Consider the following 23664-nt stretch of genomic DNA (forward strand, 5'->3'; position numbering starts at 1 on the left):
TGCTACGAGGGGCAGCGCTGCGGCCGGGCAGCTCGGCGTGCCTGGCATCACAGCCGCGACGTTCACGGCTTTCAGCTGCGCCTTTCTCCCCCGAGACCGCGGGCAGCTTTTGGCCCGGGCTGAAGCTGCTGAAGTTTCAGCTGCGAGGTGTGTGGGCGATGTGCGGGTGGTGGTGGCCATCTCCTAGGACATCTGCCTGCAGAAGAGCGTGGTGGTGGCAGCAGGACACCGGGGCAGGTGCCTCTGGCCCCGTGTCTGTGCCTCCCACGGGGACGCCGCCGGTGCCGTGCCGGGTCCTGCTTGCACTCGTACCCTCTCCGCTGCTGATGCTGCAGTGTCAGCAATTGCGGCCGCGCTCCTGGAGGGTCCAAAGTCATGATGGGCAGCGCGAGCGGGGCAGCGGCGTGAGTACAAGGCGCAAGAGTCGGGTTTCGCAGAAGCCGCAACGTGTGAGGGTGCTGCAGCTGTCAGCAGCACATCGCAAAGCATGCCTTGCGTGGGAGCGCACTGCCGCCAGGTTGTGCTGAGTTTCTCCAACAGCTTCCCGAAGTTTGTAGCGCAGCCTAATGAGAGTAACGCCGCTCCTGGAAAGCTCGTGCTGTTGTGCTGCAGCAGCCACTTGCAATAGTTCTGCCTTGCTGCCCTCAGCCCTAGAGGAGAAAAGGTTGAGGAGATTCTAATTACTATCGTAAAGACCTGAGAAAGTTTTCGTAGTGGAGTGGTGATAGTGCTGGGTCCCAATTGCACGGGGACATACATCATCCTGTCCCCCTGATAACGGCTGCCCTTCTGGTGATAGTCGCAGCACTAGCAGTGGCTGTGTTCTGTGTTGTGTTTGTACAGCTCCTTGCACAAAGGCATTCCTTACTGTGACTAATCTTCCCAGGAATTACAGTGATGCAAGCAATAAGTAATTAGTATATTTTATTATGCTAGCTCTGAAAAACTCAGTTATGTTTGGAGGGTGGTCATCTTACAGTGCTGCAGAGAACTTCCCTGGCTTTTTTATTCCTGGCTTATTGATGCTTTATCCAGAAGGCTTTCTGCTACTCTTGGAGAACCAGAAAACCCTCAGGCTGCACATCCATCCCCTTGCTTTCCTTGGATGACCGTCTGCATTTAACAGAAGTGAGGTATCATCAGGGTGCTGCGGTTTGGAAATCAGCCCCCGGTGGTAGTCCAAAAGTACAGGTGTTGTGAAAAGGACATGAGCTGCCAAAACAATGGATGCTCTGTGGGATACCTGCTATTCTCAGCAGTGTGTGGCTTCTGAGATGGCAGATAGCATGGAAGGTCAGAAAGATTCTGTCTAATTTCTGTGAATGGGAGGCTTAAGTTTTGAAGCCATATTTTCATCTTTTACTGCCGCTGTCATTCCTAATCTGCATGCTGCCCCAACCTTAATTTCCAGCACTCTGTTCATTTTATTTTTTTTTTTTTAAGTTGAAGCTCCTTCCCTTGGGAAGGATCAGGAAAACTGCAGTTATTTTGATTGTGAGCCATAGCCAGGTGCCTGTGCAGCACCTGTACAGCTATCATCATACCAGTGCTTCATTTGGTGTGCATGTGCTTTTCAGAAAATGAGTTATTAAGTCAGGGGCTGGCACATCTGCCTGGGCACATGCTTGTCGCACACAGCTGCAGGGCACAGCAACAACAGGAGCTTCCAGGGTCCTGTTTCTGTAGGCACAGGACTATAGTGAGGCTGAGATGAGACAGCCTGTCATTGATGCTTTCCCCTGGAGTGGTTCTGAGATGGGGCAGGTGTCTGCAGGGAGGCTGATCCTGTTCATGTTACAGTCCTGCAGCACACAGTCCAGGAGCACTAAGGGAGGTGACCATATCAGTTCCCCACGGTGCATGGCAGCTGCTATGGAACTGAAGTAAGGATTCTTCAGCCTTCTTTGTTTTGGGATGGTGCTTGCTACCTGATGCACAAAGTGCCCGTGTCTGATAAATGTCACGTGACTGCATGTCTCCTGAGCTAGATTCATTGCCATCTCCTTAAACTACCCTGTGGAGCAGTCTGACTCAGGTCTTACTGGAGTTGAAGAGTTTTTACATCTTACTTCAGTGGGTGAAGTGGTAAGCCAGCTCTTTCTAAACTGCACTGAACAGCAGACAGAGTGACATACTGTGCAGCTAGCATGGGTTTGTAAATTCTTTGCTTTTCTTTTTGAAGGGTTACTAATCACATTTTCCAGGGATTCAGCCTGACTTAAAGTTTTACTACATGGTTTTCTGAAAGTGGATTTATAAATCATTGTTGTGGATTTTGAGCAACTTTGCTGTCATGTTGTTATTGATATAGGTACAGTCATGAAGCTTTGAGTAATGTCAGCTTAAAAAAAGGAGATTCAGAAGCAATCAATCTAATTATGTATGTTTCCTTTGACATCAGCATGAGTAAGACAGAGCACTGCAGTGTCTCATTGATGGAGAGAAATATGTCACTGAAAGGTGGCAAGTGGTTGTGTTTCTTCGGTACAGCAAAAGAATTCGTCTAGCACAACTGTAATATTCTTTTCTTTGGTATTCTTGTATCATTAATTTATATATGTTTCAGTCTTATTCAGCATTTCAAAGTGTCATGTAAGTCACTATAATTAGGAGCTATTTATAAGGTGAAGGTCAGATAGACTGTTAGAATCTAATTAGCATCCTACTGGTTTTTAGTTTGTTGCTTTTGCTTTAATGCACCTCTAGGTATATCCGATATTTTGGTTTGAATCAGTTTGGCCCTGCCGGCTTTGATATGAAAATGGCATTTTAATGGAAGCGAATACTGAACAAATGAAATCAATGAAAGGGCATTTGTGACCAAATAAATAATACTAAGATTACTGCAAAGCAATCATTTTAAAAGATGGGGAAAGTAACTCTCTCCAAGATGTCTTAATATTTTGTTTGCACATTAAAGGAATGTTATACTTATTCATTACAGAATCAGGAAAATGAAAGTTAATTCTAGAGAAATAACTTGTTTCTGCTTTCATCAAAATGAACAGGAGTTGTATTGAGGGCACTTGCTGACCATTTAGTTCAAAATATATCTTACTGGCTTGAGGGAAGAAATTACAGGCCCAGAGGCCTTTTCTCCAAAGGCGGAAAAACAGCAGTTGACAATGACAGAAGTGAGTCAAAGACAGAACAGAACTGTCTGCATCATTGTGAAATAAAGTCCAGAGGAGAACAGCAGGGAGACCAACCAGCTTTGACCTGGATTTTACCTGAGCTGGCAGGTCTGTGTAAACTGTGCGTAGTTTTGTTGATAAAACTAAAGGCACTTCTACTAAGTAAAGCTGATGCATTTGCCATGTATTTCTTTGATTATATTAGTACTTTTTGCAGACAAGGATTATTGACAAGAATGCTCTTTGTTTGTAGCCAATATATAGGGCCATGCTATATTGCCTTGCCAGTGAAACAGCTGCCTTTATGTGTCCTTTTCTAGGGAGCTAATCACCTGTGTTATGGCAAGGTACATTCTGCTTTTAAAACAAACTGAGAATTTCAGAACATTCAGATCTGCCTGTCCTTAGTTGAATTGAAAAGAGTGATTTGCGCTTCAGCTAGGCATGACAGTTAATAATACTGCATTTAATTTGTGTATGTGAGTTTTATTGCTGTGATACACAAATATAACAAGGAAAGATAATATCTAGAATACATATTTTGTAACCATTTCAGTGTCAATAGGGTATCTCTTCTTGAAAATGTCAGTCAGAGTGTTGCTTTTGCCTTTGAATGTAATATGCATACATCTTTCATTGTCAATGAGTTTAACCTGTAGTGTATTTTGTGTGAGTATCTGTGCGTGTTTATCTACCTCTACAATCATTTAGATGACTTTTACTCTATTCTGGAGATGTGCTATGAATGGCGTTTTGGAAAAGGCATGTTTGGCGTTACGGGTTTTTTTTTTTTTTGGTTGGTTGGTTGGTTTTTTTGGTTGTGTTTTTTGTTTGTTTGTTTTGTTTTGACAGTTCATAGAGAAAACTGGAACATTGTAGAAAGTCAAGAGTTTAACATAAATACACTGATCATAACTTTACTGGCTTCATTGCTGGTAACCGTGAGCTGAAGAGAAAAATTACAGTTCAGTGATTTGCTGAAAAGAAGTTGTAATGTTTGGTTCAAACCATAATATATACATGAATGAAAAGCATTATTGAAGCTGAACCTCAGTTTTATTCCTTTCAACTTAATTTGTGTATCTAAACAAGTTAACCAGGTACTGAATCAATGATTCAATGGACTACTTAAACATGTACTTAATGTTAAACATAGGAACCTAGTGGATAAATTTGGGCATGTACTATTCAGTTGAGTTAGGGCTGATATTACCCAATCTGTGCGACATCTTAGCCTAGTGATTTGCACTGAGGGCAACTTTTTTCTACAAATCTTTTTAGGCCAGGAAACTTTTAGATCTAGTTGAGGTGTTCCGGAAATGTTCAGATGTTTTACAAAGGGACACGAATCATAGGGAAATGTTGATGGTAGGTGGATGGTTGGACTAGATCTTGGAGATCTTTTCCAACCTTGCTGATTATATGATTCCACAATTCTATGATTCTTTGATGATGTCATTTGTTAAGTCATGGCTGAGGAGATCACTCAAACCCTTTACTGGTTTTCTCTTCTAAGAATGAAGCAACAGGAAAACTAAATAAAAGTGTCTTAGTAGAAAGAGTTGCAAAATTATTGGCATAAATTGGAAGATCATCTTGAAAATCTGCAACTGAATGATGATGTCTAAGTTAGAGCACATCCGCAGATTTATGATAGCAGTCTGGTTTTGCAGGGACTACAGTTATGTTTTTGAATACTGCCATGCTGTGCTTTCTGGTTAATCCCCACCAGAGTTGGGAGGGCCAGGGGCGTTTCTATGGTTTTGCTTTTCCCTCTCCATTTTCTTGTGTGTACGTTCTTTAGAATGTGAATTGGCATCTCTTTCCTTTTTTTGTCAACATCTGCATAGTGCTGCCCTGCTGTGTTTGCTTTGCAACGCCATTTTAATTAACAGACCAAAGAGGTGACAGGAAAAGGAAAGATAGCCAGTTCATCAGAGTGACCACAGTCTATAAGGGAGTCTTTTCAGTTCTGGCTGCATTCTTTCACTTGCTTAGCATTCACTTCATTTCATGGCTGGTTTAGCTAATGTGAAGGTATCTGACCTTATTGCAGACTTCAGCTTTTGAAGGGGCAGGTTCTCTTTGTGTTAAAGCTGTGAAGCTGCAAGTCTTTGCTTAGCTTTGTTCTTTTTCCCTGACCATCCCTGAAACACTTGTACTTTGTTGCTTGGTGCCAGAGTTGTCATAGAGCTTTGAGCTCTGGGCAGACCTCACTTTTATTTGGTGATATTTACTACAACATCTGTTTGTTTGTTTGTTTGTTTTGCATTCTTTTTTAAACAGACATATTTACTTACTGCATTACTTACTGACTTTGGATTGATGTCAGTCATAGCTTTTGTTCTGTACAAATACTCTTGGATTACATCAACAGCTCATAAATGAACAGGAGGTCATTTGGTATGAGCCACCAGACTATGGGTACTCCTCATGTACCTGTGGTGTTCAGTGGACTGGAGATTACACTTAATCAGAGTTCATATAGAAATGCCCTACCCATCTTCAGGTAGCAGCAGCCCAAGCCCAGGTATTGGAAACATGTTCACCAGTGTACACTCAAAGATAGCTCTTGCAGGAGATGTAGGTCCTCAGAGCTGCATCATTAACAGCACAATTCACCCTCTTGCTCTAAGTCCCAGGATACAAGCAGTTACAAATGGGAAGCCTTTATTACAAGGTCCAGGCCCACAGTCTTTGATGACAAAACATCAGGAATTTGGAAACATATTTTCTCTATGCGCAGGTAATCACAATCCTTCTCCAGTATTTTATACCTAGATGATAATGGTTTTAGTTGATGAAATCCTGTCTCTCTTCTAGCATTCTTTTACTGCAACTGAAGAGATATGGAAACAGAATATTTTACTATTTTTCACTAAAGTAATTCATTTCTTATTATGGTTAGGAACATTGTAATTTACAGCAGTTGCTCATATACCCTAAGCTGCCCTATGTTTCCTTATAAACAGCATAGTCTTACTTTGCTTTTCTAACATAACTCAACTGATCCAAATAGTCACTTTGTGCTCTGTAGAGACAGAATTTTGTGAGTCCTGTCAGAAATATTCTGTCTTGGATACATGAACACAGCTTTCCATCCATGACTAACAACTGCTTATTCATGAAAGCAGCAGTGTAGTCATAGTTTGTTAGTGTACTTAGATGAGGCAAGCTGTAGAGCACCTTGGAGCAGGTCTTAACCATAGGTTTGCAGTCCAGTTTATGGAACCACTGTGTATACTGTAGAAGATAATGAAATGTAGCTCTCACAAGATTTGTAGGCTGGTCCTCAGTGGGTAAGTTCTTTTACATCAGAGTTTTACATGTTTATCTGGAATTACTTTCTTGTCTGCTCTTGGGTTTATAAAGATTAAAGAGAACTTTAAGATTTCAGGGACTACTGATTCTGACCATGCTGGAAATTGAGATGCTGCTTTTGAGGCATTAGGATACCTTACTTTGAGCACTTAATGTAGACAATGTGTGGATTTCATTGATGGAAAAGAATTAAATATTTTAAAATATCAATAAAAGTTATTTTTTTTCTACAAGTGCAGAAGACAGGTTTCTTTTTTTATTCCAAGTGTATTGCATTAAAAATCATTAAGTCTATCCATTTAGCATGGCACACAAAATTGAAACCAGCAGTGTTTCAGAATGAGTTGAAAGTTAACTGCCTGCTTGAGTGTTCATCTGAGTCAGACCTATAGTAATGCATATACATACTCATTAGGGGACCTCTGACTGGTGCTTGCTGTGGTGTTGGTGGTGGGTACTCCTCAGAGTATCTGGCTTCAAGTTTCTGCTGTTGGCAGAGAGAAGAAGTGGACTTTTCACACTGTGAGCTCTGGAGGGACTTCTCTCACTTTGTCTGCAGGTAGAGCTTAGTTCAGGCTTGGTTCCAAGTGATTTGTTTAAACTTATCACAGCATGGATCTCTGTTTTACATTTCTGAAACAGCCTGAATTAACAGTTGCTCTACCAGCTGTATACCTTGCAGAGATCATCACATGGCAAGGAAAGTATCACCTAGTGTATTGTCTTTGGTATTTGGGAGTTTGGATCTACTCTGTGTAACCACGGTGTTTCTGACTGTTGTCACTTCCATCCTTCTTCCTTGGCCCACTCTCCTGACACACGTTTAAAGCAGTCCACTGTTTTGTGGGGTAGAGAATAGAGATTCCAGCAGAAGGGCTGACACTGGGGAAGTCTGTAATTAACACTGCCATATGAACATTGTTTGCTTGTAATAAATACATGATTGAAAAGACAAGAGGCAGTGACAATTGTAAAACAAATGAGGAAAACTGGGAAAGAGATAAGGAGACAGAGGATGAGTGATGACAACGGATACACATACTTGTCTTCTGAAAGCGTATTTTGTATTTTTCTTCTGTAGTCATATAATACAGGAGATCTTTATAGATCTTAACTGTACCCTGTTCCCCTTCATCAAGTGGGTGTTAAAGTATTACAATTGTATATGAGCGAATATGTTGTGATTTTGTTTTTGAGAATTTATAGAATAGCATAAATTCTACAGAATGCATAGAAGATACTATGAGCTTCAGATACCATGGGCTTCAGGTTCTGTGTTTCCATTGATTGGCATTAATCATAATTATTAACAATACTGCTTACAAAGTTAAAAAAGTATATCCACTATGGAAGAACTGAGATTCCACCTAGCCACTTCTAGTTAATTTACTAAGACTTTGATCCCTGATATGCTGTATAAACCTTGTAAATAAGACTATAAACCTTGTAAAACTGTTTGTATAACAAGTGCCTGCACAGTTTTTTTGTATTTTCTCCTTTTCTAGTGGCTGTTACATGGAAGGAATGTCTTCTGATAGGCATTTAATCTAAATAAAAAGTAAAGCTTTTTCTCAAGAAGTCAATAGCTTTACAGTTATCTCAAGATGATTTATAGAAGTTTGCACAATTCAGAAGTGTGGGTTCTTTTTTAGTTGTTTTTATTTCTTCTTTTTTTTCTTTTTTTCTTTTTTTTTTTTAAACTTTAAAACATACAGGATAGTAAAAGCAGCAATATACACAACAGTCTGACTTATTAGTGGAAAATAGCTCCCTATTCTCTTTCAGTAATGAATAAACAGCACCACAGTAGGGAAGAAGGAAATAACAGAATATTTTAGGAAGGATGTCACCTCAAGTCACATTAAGAGAAACTGTTACACTTTTGTGCATGGTGAGAATCTAAAGCCTACTCTTCATTTATACTATACAGAGACAAAAAGCAAGTCTTAGCAGATACTGATGTATGTTTCCAAAGAAAGTATCTTCACAAAGAAATTTGGTGCAAAATGCAGGCATAACAGTAAACATAATTGACTCAGAATCTACAGTCTCTAATTTCATTTGATATGTGTATTTGACCACTTTCTGTCAATATTCAGTTTCACACTTAACAGATTTGCTCAGACTTTGAAAGCAGATCTTTATTGACAGTAGTTGCTCAGGTGGCAGAGTTGGAAAGACATCAGGGAAAAATAAGCAGAAGGAAGCAAGAACAGCAGAGGAAGATTGAAGTCCATAATGTGGTATCACTGGTCATCAGCTTCTTCTTCTTCTCTTTTCAGTGCAGATGTTTTGACAGATGTCTTATACTGAAAAATAATGTAATTTTAAAAATTCAACTTTCCACTGAATGTTCTATTACTATGGTACATTTTGAAGGGAGTTCTAGTCTTTGAATGGTTCAGATTACAACTGTAGTGATATCCAGACTATGTTATGTACTTGAAGATGTATTACTTATCTTCTCTAAATAAACATATCTGAGCAGCATTTCACCTTAAAAACCTAGTAGCTGTTCTTACTGCTTGCTTTATTCACTCTTCTGTACAGACAGTATTTTTTTGAATTTGAGCTGGATGATGTCCAGGCACATCCTGAGGGCTACTGTGACTAACATGGTAATAAAAATCCCTAATATTTCAGAAGACACCATGTTTTTTCCAGACAGCCAACATATTCCACACCTGTACCTGTTCTCTTACTCTATGAATGAGAACATATTTTTCTGAAGTCCGTCAAGAGGTATTAAAAACAAACAATCTGACAGTTTAGGTAGTGGAGGACACTGGGGCTGTTTCCCTCATCACTGTCTAGTTGGGGACAGTGGAGGGTTCTGTCTTCTGGGGGAGCTGGATCCTTGGTTTGAATCACTGCAATCATACTTATGTTTTTATGGAAATTCATTTGAAGCTTAAAGCAGATTTTCCTGTAACGTTAGATAATAAACTGTAGTCTTCAAGCAGTTCAAATTTCTCTAGTGGAGAATTTCTGCAGTGATTGCTGTTATCCCATGAGGTGCTATTTGAGGAGGTGGCGTAGCTGCTGCACTTCCAGCTTATAACACAGCAGAGAGGCACCAGGTGGGCATGAGAAGGCTTTTGGTTTTCTTTACTTATGTGTTTGAAGTTTGAGCTAGTATGTTTTGCAGGACTTTCTCAAAATTGTGAGCAGCTATCAGTCAAGAGAGCTGTAGCCATCTTCTTACTTCCCCTGTTGCCTCTAGCAGCAGATCACACTGCATATGTAGGGAGTCCAAGCCTTGGAAACTGAGCTCACCTTTTGTTCCCTCCTGGTTGCCCTACTAAAACTGCTCTACTCAACATGTGAGTATGTGTCTGAGGCTGTATTATAACTAGAAAGATTTTTTGAGGGGAGGAGGGTGGTGAGTGAGAGGGTCTTTTTGCTTTTTTAATAGGCTTTGGAAGGAACAGCACCTCCAATACTGTTAAGCTGTGTGAGAATTGTTAAACCTGACTAGGAGGGATCGTTTGTCTCTATTGTCCAAGAGAGCCTTGTTTCACTTCTGGACAGTAACTATGCAGGTCTGTGAAGTCTGTTATGTGAGAAAGTGTTAATCAGTAAGCAGCTTGAGCCTCATTTGAAATCTTTTTACACACTTATTTTGCTCTGTAGTACTGTTGTTTTTATGTGTCATTTGGCACAGCCTGAAAACAAGTTGTTCATCAGTATTCTGTGCAGTTCCTCACAAAGAAAGCTTGACTAAGGTCTTACTTTCTTTTTAAGCTGTTTTTGTTGTTGTTGTTGTTTTTAAATCAATTTTCTGCAGTTTTTAAGCTGGCTTATTGACAATGTCTAGGTACAGCAAAGTGATTAAGTGATAATGATCTTAATTGTGTCAAGTGTGACAGATGTTTCCAGCCTTGTATATGCTTCAGTGGACTTGACATGTTTGAAAAGGAGTGTATGACCCATCAAGGCAAGGAAGTAATTAATTATAGCTCTGACAATTGTTGGTAACATCCATTCTTGATCAAACAGGGAAGGGTCTTGATGGATGGGAATGTGGGACTTCCTGAACTTAATTCTACTATTAGTTCTAGGCATTGGATGAAGAGGTTGTAGTCTAGGACTGCAATCCTAGTTATTTGACGAAGTTCTCTTTGGGTTTTGTCATACCTTTTATAGCATATACAAAAGGTCTACTTAACGTAAAATTGGTGGATTCCTGTTGCAAGTTATTCCTCTGGTGTAGTTGTTTCAGGTTAATTTATTTTATTTTTCCATCTGCCATGTTTCAGTCATGTGTCAACACCTGGAAATAAATGATGTTCAGGAAACTCCTGAAGATTAGCAGTAGAAGTCAGTAATTTACAGTGACCTTTACTGTGTTTTTAGTATGGAGTTTTTAGTATAAGTAAGTGTTCAAAACTTTGTTTAAAAACAAAATATGCAAAAAAATGTAAATAACTAGTGATACCAACATGTATATTGGACGATGTGTTATAAAAGCCCAAGGCAACTTACAAAAATTCCCTGGAGAGTATTAGGCTTGATGCCAGAAAGGATCTAATATACACAAAACTGTAAAATCCTTCAAGAGTATTAGGCATTTTGCCAATACTTAACAATTTTGCATTAAGAAGTTACTTTAACTTCTCTTATACTCAGCCATTTATTTTTATTCTGTGCCTTGTGGGCTTGGACATTATGTTTTCAAATTGATACTAGATATCTAAAATACACTCAAGTGTATCTCATGCATTATAATTTCCATAGACAAAATATTACTCTTGCAGACTGGGGAAAGCCAGCTGAAGGTGATAACATGTATTTATTAACAACTATATGACACCTGTTTTCGCCATGACGTCTTACTCATGTCAGCAGTGTCCAAAAGTTTTGCCAGATGAAAAGCAGCAAGGAAAGCATGGGCAAGTTTTATAAATGATTTAATATATGATTTTTTCATTTTTTTTCTTATAACCAGGAGATGGCACTAAAAATATCTGTCTAGAGAGTTAAGTATTTCAGCCATGTTTTATAGGGAAAATTTTTAATCAAAATCCATTTGAAATACAGATGTCCTAGAAGTTTTATAACTGAAAATTCTTGAAAGCTTCATTAAGCCCACTTCTCCCTTGGTATGAAGTCAGGTCTGAAATTTTCACGTGGTTGTAAGTATAGCTATGCCTCTGTTTTTTCCAGTAGCAAATATTTTATAAGTTGCTCTTAAATCTACCCAGTGCTTTGAGATTTGCATCTGAGGTGTCAAATGCAAAATTCATTTCAGAGCTGCATGTGTAACTACAGAGAGGGAAAACAGGATGTTTGTGTCTTTATGTGGAAAAGCAGGGGTTCAGATGGTAGTTCACTGTATAGTTAACCATAAATGTGTGCAAATACTGACTTTTTCAGATGGATTTGGTGGGGCTTTTGTGTGTTTGTCTTTTTTTTTTTTTTTTTTTTTTCCCCACATTACCATAATATTCTTGATCAAGATGCTTTTTTTAGCAGTGATATTGTGATCTTCACCATGATAATATGTTCCTTCATTTGGTTCCTATTGCTGCAGGCCTGTTTGATGCTGGTAAACAGGAAGCATATATACAAGCTACTTCTCTCCTACCCCCTGCTCCCAGAAAACAATTAGAAGAGAGGATGCTCTTCTGATCTATTCTGTACATGATAGACAAGGATTCTCACACAGATGTAAAAATTGTAATGATGTAATTTTTCTAAGAGTGTCTGTGAGATGTGGGGTTTCTACAACTGACTTTGATAATTACTTTTGCTTTCAGGTTCAGTGGGGAAAGTAGTATGATTTTTTTTAAAGGTGCATGCTTAAATGTTTGAACTTAGCTTGCATAATAGACTAGCATAAGATGTATCTGATTTGTTTCTACCCGGATTATAAATGACATTTGCATGTTATTTCTTTGTCTGCATTTCTGTGCCACTTACGTTTCCAGGGCAAATTTCATTTTTGGCCTCTGAGATACCTACAAGCATTGTGTATAACCTTGTACTTGAATTAATGCAGCATGCCCTGCATTGTAAATGGTAAGAGAGTAGATCATCTTTTCACAAAATCACAAAACCATTAAGGTTAGACTACTAAATCATGTAGTCCAACTATTGACCCATCACAACTATACTACTAAACCATATCCCTCAGAGCTACATCGGCCCTCTTCTTGAAAACTGCCAGGGATGGTTACTCCACCATAGAATTATAGAATCATAGAATACCTCAGGTTGGAAAAGACCTTAAAGATCATCAAGTCCAACCAGAACCTAACCATACTACTGCAACTAACAACCCTCTGCTAAATCATGTCCCTGAACACCACAACCAAATGTTTTTTTAAACACATTCAGGGATGGTGACTCAGCCACCTCCCTGGGAAGCCTATTCCAGTGCTTGGCAATTCTTTCTGTAAAGAACTTTTTTGTGATATCCAACCTAAACCTCCCCTGGTACAACTTGAGGCCATTTCCCATCTCTCTGGGTAGTCCATTCATAAATATCAACATCCTTTCTGAGAATAATTTTTTTCCTAATAGCCAACCTGAACTTGCCTGGTGCAAAGTAAGGCCATTGCCTCTCATCACTAGTTACTTGGGAGAAGCCAGTGCCCACATTGCTATGACCTCCTTTCAGATAGATCCTTCCTTCAGGTAGTTGTAAAGAGCTGAAAGATTTGACATGAGCCTCCTCTTCTCCAGACTAAATAATTCCGGTTCTCTCAGGTACTCCTTGTAAGACTTTTAAGTGTTCCCCAGGTATCACTACAAAGGCCAGCCCTATTTAATTCCTTCATTGAAGAACTAAGCAAATCTAAATGTAACTTCACCAAGCCAGGAGGAAGTGTTGATCTGCCTCAGGATAGGAAGGCCCATTACAGGGATCTGGACAGGCTGGATAGCTAAGCTATCCAATCAGTAGGATGAAGTTCAACAGGACGAAGTGCCAGGTCCTGCTCTTTGGCCACAACAACTCCAGGCAGCACTACAGCCTTGGAGCAGAGTGTGATTTTTTAGTCTGGAGAAGATGAAGCTTGTGGGAGACCTTATCTGAAAGGAGGCTGTAATGAGGTGAGTATTGGCCTCTTCTCTCGTACCTAGCAATAGGGCTAGAGGGAGTGGCCTCAAGTTGCACCAGGGAACATTCAAGTTGGATATTAGGAAAGAATTTCTTCTCTGAAAGAGTGGTTGTGTGCTGAAATAGGCTACCAAGAGAGCTGGTAGAGTCACTGTGGAGGAGTTCAAGAAACATGTAGCTATGATAATAATGGAAATAATTTAGTGGGGAAATATTGGCAGTAGGTGGACAGTTGGACTGGATGATCTTTGAAGTCTTTTCCAACTTTTACAATTCTGTGATCCTGTGATTGAGAACTTCACATTCTCTTCAGAATGCCAAAATTTTATTCTGGTCTCTGCTGCTGAACCTTCTTCGTCTATTATATGTCATTTTAGCTCCACATCCCACCTGTTTTCTGTTTTCCCCCTTGTCATTCTCTTCTGGATTCATCGTGGATGGTGTAGGTGGTCAGTGACAGACAGGATCCAACTGAGACATGTATTCAAACAGCATTCTCCATTTGCAGCCCTAAGCGGTTGAAATAGAACTTGCTCTAGTGATAAAAATCTCAGTTTGATGGTGTTGTTTATGGTCAGTTCTTCAGATCCAGCGCAGTTGATAAAGTCAGTGTTTTAAGCTGCTTTTCCCAGAAACTGGAATAAAAGTGATTACGTTGGTCCATAATGTCAGAGGCACGTATTGGTGCTATGGCAGTAGAAGCTGAACCTTCCCACCAACATTTGGTTACATTTTGCTGCCTTGTGACAAATGGCAACAGAGGTAGAACCAGTAATTGAACAGTTAAAGCGTTAGTGACTGCTTTTCTTATTTCACAAATAATCACACAGAATTGCAGGGGTTGGAATGGACCTAAAGAGATAGAGCTAGCACCCCTCCTAAAGCATGTTTCCCCACAAGAGGTCACTCAGGTAGGCGTCCTGACAGGTCTTGATTATCTCCATAGAATGAGACTGAATATCTCCATAGAAAGAGACTCCAGAGCCTCTTCCAGTGCTTTGTCACCCTTACCATAAGGAAGTTCTTCCACATCTTAGTTATGGAACTTCCTTTGTACAAGTTTTAGGACATTCTTCCTTGTCCTATTGCTACACACTGCCACGAAGAGCCAGAACTCATCCATTTGCTTCTCACCTCCCATTAGATATTTGTAAGCATTAATTAGATACCTCCTCAGTCTTATCCAAACTGAACAACCCTCTGAGCTCTGCCAGTCAACCAGCTCTCAGTCTATTTATCTATGCCACACTTTCTAAGTTTCATGGCAAGGATGCTGTGGGAGATTGTATCAAATGCTTCTCTGAAGTTAAGGTAGACAACATCCCCTGCTCCCCTCCCCCCTCGTCTACACAGCTGGTGGTGACATCATAGAAGGCTACCATGATGGTCAAGCATGATTTCCCCTTGATGAATCCATGCTGACTGTTCCAGATAGATTTTTTCTCTTTCAATTGCTTGGAGAGAGTACTCAGAACAAGTCATTCCGTCACCTTTCCATGGACTGTAGTTTTTTGGATCCTCCTTCTTGCTCTCTTTGAAGACTATATTGTCATTGGCTATTCTCCAGCCTTCAGGCACCTCTCCTGTTCTCCAAGACCTTTTGAAGATGACAGAGCGTGGTTCACCAGTCACCTCTGCCAGTTCTCTCAGCACACGTGGGTGTATTCCACTGGGGCCCATGGAATTGTGTGCATTGATTTTGGCCAGGTCTTCCTTGATGAATGGGAAGACCTCCTTTCTCCATACTCTCTTTCTTGCCTGCAGGGTCTGTGATTCCTGAGGGCTAATGTTAGCATTAAAGAACAAAGAAGGCATTTAGAATCTCCACTTTCTCAGAATCCCCTGTTAACAAGGCACTCATGTCATTTAGTAGGGGACCCATATTTTCCCCATTTTTCCTTTTACTGTTGACATACTTAAAAAAGACTTTTTTTGTTATCCTTTACCTCCTTGGCCCAAGAGGGCCTTAATCTTCCTTGTTGCATCCATACAGACCCTGACAATATTCCTGTATTCTTCCCAGATGGACAGGCCCCTTTTTCACATTTTGTAGACCTCCTTCTTTCCTTTTAGTTTATCCACAGGTTTCTTGCTCATCCATACAAGGCCTCTAATCCGGTCTAATTTCGTAACTATTTTTACATTGTGGATGTGCATCGTTCAGATTTAAAGGAATGAATGACAACACTGCTATAGGTTCCTTCCAACAGGATATTTTAAGTGTCATATTGTTGCAGTTGATTATCTTACTTGCAGTTTAACAAGGCTGCACACCCTGGATGTCCAGCCTTTTGACTTGTCTGGTCTGCATCAAGTGAAGAGGAATTGTGTCAGGCTGTGTATGAAATATATGATACTGTTAATATATATAAGTAACAAATCTAATTTTTTAAAATATATTTTTAGTAGAATATAAGAAAAGAGCAACAACAAAAAAAATAAAACGTGATATTTCACCTTGTTTTTGTGCAACATGTGTATCAGTCTTGTTCAATAGAAGGAATTGCATTTCTTAGTGAGTTCTCAAGGTTTTCCTCAGAAATTTTTGATGAAATTTTACTCTTCCTGTACTTCATACTTGTTCATGTACATCACGTATTGCCAAAAAAGCAGTGACACGAATAAGGCATGATGGTGAAGTGAGGGATATTTTTCTCTGTGAGATAGGCTTTATAAAAGTCTAGTAAAGAGACATGATATGATTGCAGTTCTGTACATTCTGTTTGAAAATTTGCAGGTTATGTATTTATGTTAACTAAAATTAGAGTTGCAAATATGCCCCCAAAATGATGATTTTTTTTTAATCTTGAAGGCTGTTGTCAGATTTATCAAATTGGAAAGAGGGGCTGCATATCTTTGCTGTTCTCAGGACTGTATTTGAACAGTGTATCAAGATGAATAAAATTATTTGTCATAACTTGAGCTTGTCATGGATTAAGTTTGATTTTGAACACTGTTATGGTTTGAAACATAGCACACATGAGTTGATTTTCATCTTGAAGACACTTGTTTAACTCTTAAATGAGCAGTCAAAGTGCTAAATATGTGAGAAGTTTTTCGTCTTTATGTTCTGACACAGATTTTCCTCTTGATTCCATAAATGACTTTATTTCATTTATGAAATTGTTTTAGGATTTTACCCTAACTTAGCCACCTTACTTCAGAAATGTAAATTATGTGCCCATAATCAACATCTATACTTTTAAGGAATTGGTAAAGGTTCTGTTCATTTTACCTTATGAAATTCACAGCTTTGGTGGCAATTTGCATGACATTATCTATTTTTTAAAGCTTTTGCACATAAATTTCATGATGTGCAATGTGGTGGTATTTCATGAAATGTGAGCTGCTGAGTCCTTTTGAATCACAAAGTTAAAAAAATAAAAAATAAAAAAAATGAGGTGACAGACTTTTTCTGGTTCCATCATTTTGTCTTTACAAAACATTTCCTGAAATGCATCAAGTTTGGCAGCATGTTTTGGCATATGATGGCTTTTCAAGTTATGGTCTTTGAAAACTGACACCGTTTCCTTACAAATTAAGCATAGAGCCATATTATTTAACACAACAAGAAAGTGCTCATCTGTTCATCTTTTACTGAACACTCATCCTTCATCCAAGATTTTTCTTGAGTTCTCTTTTCTTGTGAGACAGCACAGACTGGCTGAAATAGTATTATCACCAATCATTGCACTTTACTCTTGGCATAATTGCACATAATGTATGGTACTTCGTACTAGCAGGTTCTGATGCAATTGAGCATGTGTGGCAGTTGCAAGGGTTGGGGTTAGCAGTGCACTGCACACTCCCCATCTCCTGTTTTCAGCTGAAGCAATCTTAATAGCCCAGCGATGCTGCATTGTTGCAGTGTCGAGTATGTGCCTGGGTTGGGCTGAGCCACTCAGTGGTACGGAGCAGCCACCATGATGATTCAGGGCAGAGGGCAGCCACAGGATGGTCTCTGCTGTGCTGCAGGTTGGACACACCTGCTGTGCATTGTTATACATGACATTTCTAGAGGTTGGCCTTCAGGAGAAATTAGACTGATTAATCAGTTACCGAAACACTTCTGAAATAATCTAATTGGTTTACTTCTTCAATTGGTCACTTGGACTTGCCATGGGGTTCATTGATATAGTCCTGTAATTTTGATCATTTTGTCTTCCTCTCTGTCCAGAAGTATCCCTAAACCACTGCAAAGAGATTTTCTGAAGTGAGGTAGGTTTCAGATAAAAAACATTGCTGTGCAAATGTACTGCTGTTTGCATGCAAATGACATTCAAACTGTGTCTGTACCAGCACGACTGCTAAAAATTTCTCACACTGGCAAAATTTGAGCAATGGCATGTGTGTTCTTTTATAATATAGTTTCCCAACACAACACACTGCTTATGTACATGAGTCATTTTTGTTCTTCAATTTTAGAATCATGGAATCGGAGTTGGAAATAGATGGTCTTTGAGATCCCTTCCATCCCAAGTTATTCGATAGTTCTGTGATTCCATTGACTTAGATGCATAAAGAGAAACCAAATCTTACTCTAGGCAGATGAAACTGTCTTAGAGTCTAGTTGGAGGAGTTCCATCTGCAGAAAAATTTAGTCTTTTCTGCTTTTAGGAAAAAAAAAATAAAAATAGTGTGATTCCTGTGTTGTGTTTGTAACAATCCTATGCAGAATCTAGTTGAACAGAATTAATTGGCAGTATTAAAACTTCCTCACTGACATATTTAACAGTAGGTTAAAACCTGCAGTGTGACAGAACAACACTGACAAGCTACAAACTGTAAATGTCAGGCTTTAAATTCACTTCTCTTCCCAAATGTTCTTCAGTATTTTTTAACTAGTCCAAGATAATTGTAACAAGGTAAATGATTAAATTTGACTGATAGAATTTTCTGAGTCTGTTGTACCTTTGTTATTTTTGTTTTGTTTTGTTTTACTGAGTTGTTCTGAGTAGTCCCAACAAGGTTTCAGGACTTCATCTCCACGTGATGTCTGATTCACTTCCCTGGTTGTTAACAACTGTTAATATCAATTGACAGACAACATTGGCTGGCCATTATAACATAGATTATGAATGACTTAAAAAAAAATTTATCATGAATGGAAATGTTAAAAACCAAGTGGTTTGAACATAGAAAGTTTAAAAAATAATAAAAATTAAAAAGGAGATATCTGTGTATCATTTAGTAATTTTTACTTAAACACAGGAAGAAAATATTCTTACTATCAGGCACTTGAGGAAACCCAGAATAATTTTTAATATTTGCCTGGCTTAATGACTAATGCTTTATTCAAACACCAGTATAGCATGACAGATGGTCATCAACGTTGCAGACATTATCAATGTTAAGTTTACTTTGGCAACTAAGTATAGCTTAATCATATAAAACGCATTGTAATATTCTCATTCAATCCTACTCAAGTGTTTTCAATGGTTTGTTTCAAAGGATAAGTCCAGAGTTCAGCAGCAGCATATTTGATTTAGATTGAACTTACATTTATTACATGCTACTGTTTGAACGTCTGTTTATAAATCTGCATTTGGCTTTCAAAATCCAGCTAACTGTATTATGTAGTTGGTCTGTCATTAATCAGTACTTTCAAATTAAATGTTTGGGTTTGTTTTTTCTTTTAATCTACTAACCCAGCATTGCTGTCATTTATTCAGTGAATTGTATCTTCTAAGCAGTCCATACTGCTTATTTCTGACTGTTGTGATGCTTTTGACGATAAAAGAGGACTGCTTATACAGCTGTTTAGGCATTTAACTGTAAGTTGAGTTGGCTTTTGAAGAAAGAGAGATGTTTAAAATATCTTATGTAATTTAAAAGAATTGTTTTAATGTTGGGACCTCAAGGCCTGCTGGAAGATTACTTTTGTTATCCTGTGCATACCTACACTCTGACTCTTGAGTAGGGGAAAGATTAGTGCTGCAGCCTACTTCTTCTTCACCTATCCTGGCGCTGTGAGGTGTTCTTTGTCTAACAATCTATACCAAGACTTGCTAGCTGTCCTTCATCATCTAAAATACATTTCAGTTTTGGCTTCTTAATGTCAATGGGAGCCTTTGCATCTTGCAGATATTTTCTCATCTGATTTCGTCACTGCTGCCAAATCTGGTTACTCTTCCAATTTCCATATGAAAACCATTTGCTTTTGAACATACCATTTGTGCTTATAAGGGAATATGAGAATTTCCACCCTGAGCCATGAGTGTATCTCATAGAAAATAATGGGATTCATGTGATAGGAATATTGTTTCTTGCATCTTGATTGGTTCCAGTGAAATTAGTTGCTATTTAACCACATTTGTTTGGATCTGAATGTGAGATAAGGAGCAAACCAGCTGATATTAAAGACTTTTATATGGCAGAATATATTTTAGAAATGCAGGAGAGGTAATGAGTGTAAAGAAACCACTTTTACACAAATGTGCCCACTCATATCTTTTCTTTCATCTGTGATCAGTATTCTCAGCTCTGTGAAATGCTCAATTTTTGAACTGTTTGTCTGTTATCTTGAATGGTGATGAGCACCATTTGGTTCATAAAATTGTTCTGTGTAGCTAATAGTCAAACTGCTAACTTTGCCTGGAATTCTGTGTAGGACCAATACCATTAATTCTTTACATTATTTTATTTTTTTTCCTATGGTTGTTTTTAATTCTTTACTCACAAAAATAATTTTCTATCTAAATATAGAAGTGGGCGAGGGCATTGAAACTTTAAGTGATCACATGGCATGTTCTGTGCAGAAATTAAGTAGGGTATCTTACTGGAATGCTAAGCTTACCAGTAGTTCGAAAGGTGGAACAGTTTTTCATCTGCTCCAGTAAATACATAAAAAACAAATTAGATAAAACAGGTGATGGGTTTCATTAGCGAATGGAAAACATTTTACACATCCCCATATCACACAGCTCTCTCACTAATGATGAACAAGGTCTACCTTTCCCCACCAGTTAGGAGGGTGGAGAAGTCCTGTTGTCCCTAGCATGACAGTTCTGCCTACTTTCTATTCATGTCTACTCTGCCGCAAAGCCATTCTAGCAACCAGCACACTTGTGCCCACCATGCTTTGGATCTTCATCCTGTGCCTCAGATAACCTTGTCCTCTCCTCTTAAATCTCTGCAATTGTCATGCCTTCCTGCCACTCAGCAGGAAATTGCATTTTATTTCATAGTGTTGATTTATAAATAGAAATGAGAGATCTGTGGTAGTACAAGAAAAAGAACATTCGAATACTTGATTAGAAATACTCTCTGAATTACCCTGCTTTTGTAACGTTGTACATGAAATGTTGGATGTGGATTCGCTGAAAATGGACAAAAAATCACTTGAAAAATTTCCTTATACAGTTCTTTTTTTATCTGTTTCGGGTGGTTCTATTCTGAGAAAAACATGAATTTTTGATTTCTGGGGAGATAAGAAAATGTGTAACTGTTAAACCAGCAAGAATCAATAGGCTTTTGGATTTAGAAAAAAACAAGAAAAAATAATCATGAGCAGATTCTTTTCACATGATTGCTTTTGTCATGAATTCCTTCATCTTATACTAATCTACAAGTTCATTAGTTGTCAATATGAACAATTTGAATAGTTCTTTGCCCTCAGATCATTAAAACAAGTCTTTTAAATTGGATGTCTGAGTCCTATGTGAGGAGTTCATTAAAATCTGAGAATAATGATAATAATCGCCTTTTTTCCATTGCAACTACCCAACAAGTTATAGCTAAACTAAGGTTTCTTTCTTTTAAAATATTGACAGAGAAATAATTTCATAAGAATTGCAAGGGAAAAAAAAAAAAAAAAAAAAAAAAGGGATGCTAAGTTACAAACCTCACATCAGTACCTCTGGTAAAGCTTGTCATTCAGTAAGAAAAGTAGAAAACATAGAGAAGTTCAAAAGACAGTAATGACAACTTCAGACTTTATCACTGCTTGATTATCAATTGTTAATTTAAGAACTGACAGAGTTAAAGATATATGGGTTGCTGGGTATTTTGCTCTGTATGCATGGAACATAGTTACCAGTCATAAAAAGCAGTATGGTTTAGTTTCCCATACATTCTTAGGTATGGATGTCTAGTATATTCTATTCTTAGTTGGTACTCATGTAAAATCACAGACTGGTTTGACCTCAAAGAGATTTTTAAGATCATTGAGTTCCAACCCCCTTGCTGTAGGCAGAAATACCTCCCACTGGACCAGGTTACTCATAGCCCCATCCAAGCTGGCCTTGAATGCTTCCACGGGGAGGGCATCCTCAGCCTCGCTGGACAACCTGCTGTTGGTTTATCTAAAATTAAACAAATTGTGAGCGTAGCAGATATTTGTTCTGCTATGCTAGGATCCTGTTGTACTTATTTTTGTGTAATGAAAATAAAACAAAGACCTGATAACTTTTTTCCCAGAAATCTTGATAAAAGATTTTTTCTTGTTAACATAAGGCAAAGAATAGGCTAAAACTGTCTGGTACTTATTTTGGATCAAATGCCATAGGGACTGTGGAACAACTAACTGGCTACACGCAGAAACAAAAACTTACAGCCTGACAGTTTCTTTAAAAAGATATTGTTATTTGGCAGTGCAGAAAGTGCTGAGGATTTCTATATTTCAGCATCTAACTTTTGTAAGGAGAATTTACAAAAGGATCTAACAACGTTGTGTTTGTTGACCAATTTGGAATATCCCTAACTGTTGTTAAGCCATTTGAAGCTACTACATACAGCCTCAGGAGAGATGCTTCCTGCCTGTTCACTTGGGAGACTAAGAAGGAATTACCTTGGACGCTGGATAGGTCAGTCTCAATGTTTAGGTTTCTTCTCTAATCCCAAGGACAGTCACGAGGAGCTACCAAAAGGAAGAATATCTAGTTGGCTTACATATCTGGCAAAATTCTGCTGCATCGTGAATGGAGTAACCATTTTTATGCATGCTTACTTTGGGAAAGCATAAAGGAACAACACCAAAAGGACTTAAACTTGCATATAGTTTTAGGAGACTTGTGATGCCCTTAGATGAATAATAGTAAGCCTAAGATATTGCTGCATCATTTTGGCCAGCATAAAAAGACTAAAAGCAAGGACTACAATACTGATATTTAGGCACTCTCCACAGGAAAGATAGAGGTCCTCGAGCATGTACAGAGAAGGGCAGTGAAGGTGAATAGGATCTGAAACACAAGTCTTATGGGGAACAGCTGAGGAAACAGGGATTGTTTAGTCTGATGAAGAGAAGGCTCAGGGGACACCTCACTGCTCTCAACAATGACCTGAGAAAGGAGGTTGTGACAAGGTGGGGTTTGGCCTGTTCTGCCAGATAACATTGACAGGACATTAGGTAATGGCCTTGAGTTGCGCCATGGGAGATTTAAGTTGGATGTTAGGATAAACTTCCACTCAGAGTGATGAGGCTCTGGAACAGGCTGCTCAAGAGAGGTGAGAGAGTCACCATTCCTGGAGGTTTTCAAAAACAGTAAAGGTGTGGCACTGAGAGACATGGTTAGTGGGTATGGTGGTGATGGGCTGATGGTTGAATTTAGTGACCTCAGAGGTTTTTTCCAACCTTAATGATTCCTTGATTCATTGCAGGGTCTTTGAGCAGTTATTCTAAGTTTTTTACTTGCTGGCTTACACTTCTCTTGGAACATCCATGGACCTGTGAGATGGTTATTGTCCTAGCTTTTGGCTCTCTGGAAATTGTATGGGACAGGTTGTCACCTAACAGCCTATCTCCATATCCTTGGTGTGGAGGTAAAGTGCTCCTGGAATTGCCCAGAGAACAGGTTGTGGTTGAGATCCTCCTTAGTCCTGGGGAATGAGCTATTTATTTCACACATTTTCATCCCACTCTATGTTTGGCTTTCTGAAGAGAGACACTACTGTCACTCTGTCTGTTTCAGAGCATATTGGGCAAGAAACTCTTCCTTACACACCCACCTGATGAAGGAATGGGAAGAAGTAGTGATTTACTCCAGATAATTTCTAGAAAGGAAGTGCATCAAGAAATAGCATTTCTCATATGCTGCCTGCAACCCTTAGCTCAGTTTGTAGTGTGGATTGAGTCTAAGAATTCCAACTTGCTGGGATTTATCAGGATGAAATATCCTTTTGAAAGCATCTGCTGGTTAAAAATAAATA

General features: G+C 38.9%; 1 protein-coding gene across 7 annotated transcripts in view; it reads left to right on the forward strand.

Annotated features, from left to right (window-relative positions):
• GLIS3 (GLIS family zinc finger 3) overlaps nt 1–23664 on the forward strand; it is a 138903-nt gene that overhangs the window by 638 nt on the left and 114601 nt on the right. For 2 of the 7 annotated variants that reach the window (XR_014940096.1, XM_085530721.1), the window contains exon 1: nt 15–147. The exons of 2 other annotated variants lie outside the window; for them this stretch is intronic. The gene's annotated coding sequence lies outside the window, so the exon portion shown is untranslated. Of the gene's footprint in view, nt 1–14; nt 148–268; nt 405–3041; nt 3243–11988; nt 12095–23664 lie in introns of those variants that run through there. 3 more of the 7 variants (XM_085530717.1, XM_085530718.1, XM_085530719.1) reach the window with 3 other exon arrangements.

This window comes from Coturnix japonica, chromosome Z (genome assembly GCF_054131305.1).
Source record: "Coturnix japonica strain WE chromosome Z, WE-NBRP24, whole genome shotgun sequence".
Taxonomy (NCBI): domain Eukaryota; kingdom Metazoa; phylum Chordata; class Aves; order Galliformes; family Phasianidae; genus Coturnix; species Coturnix japonica.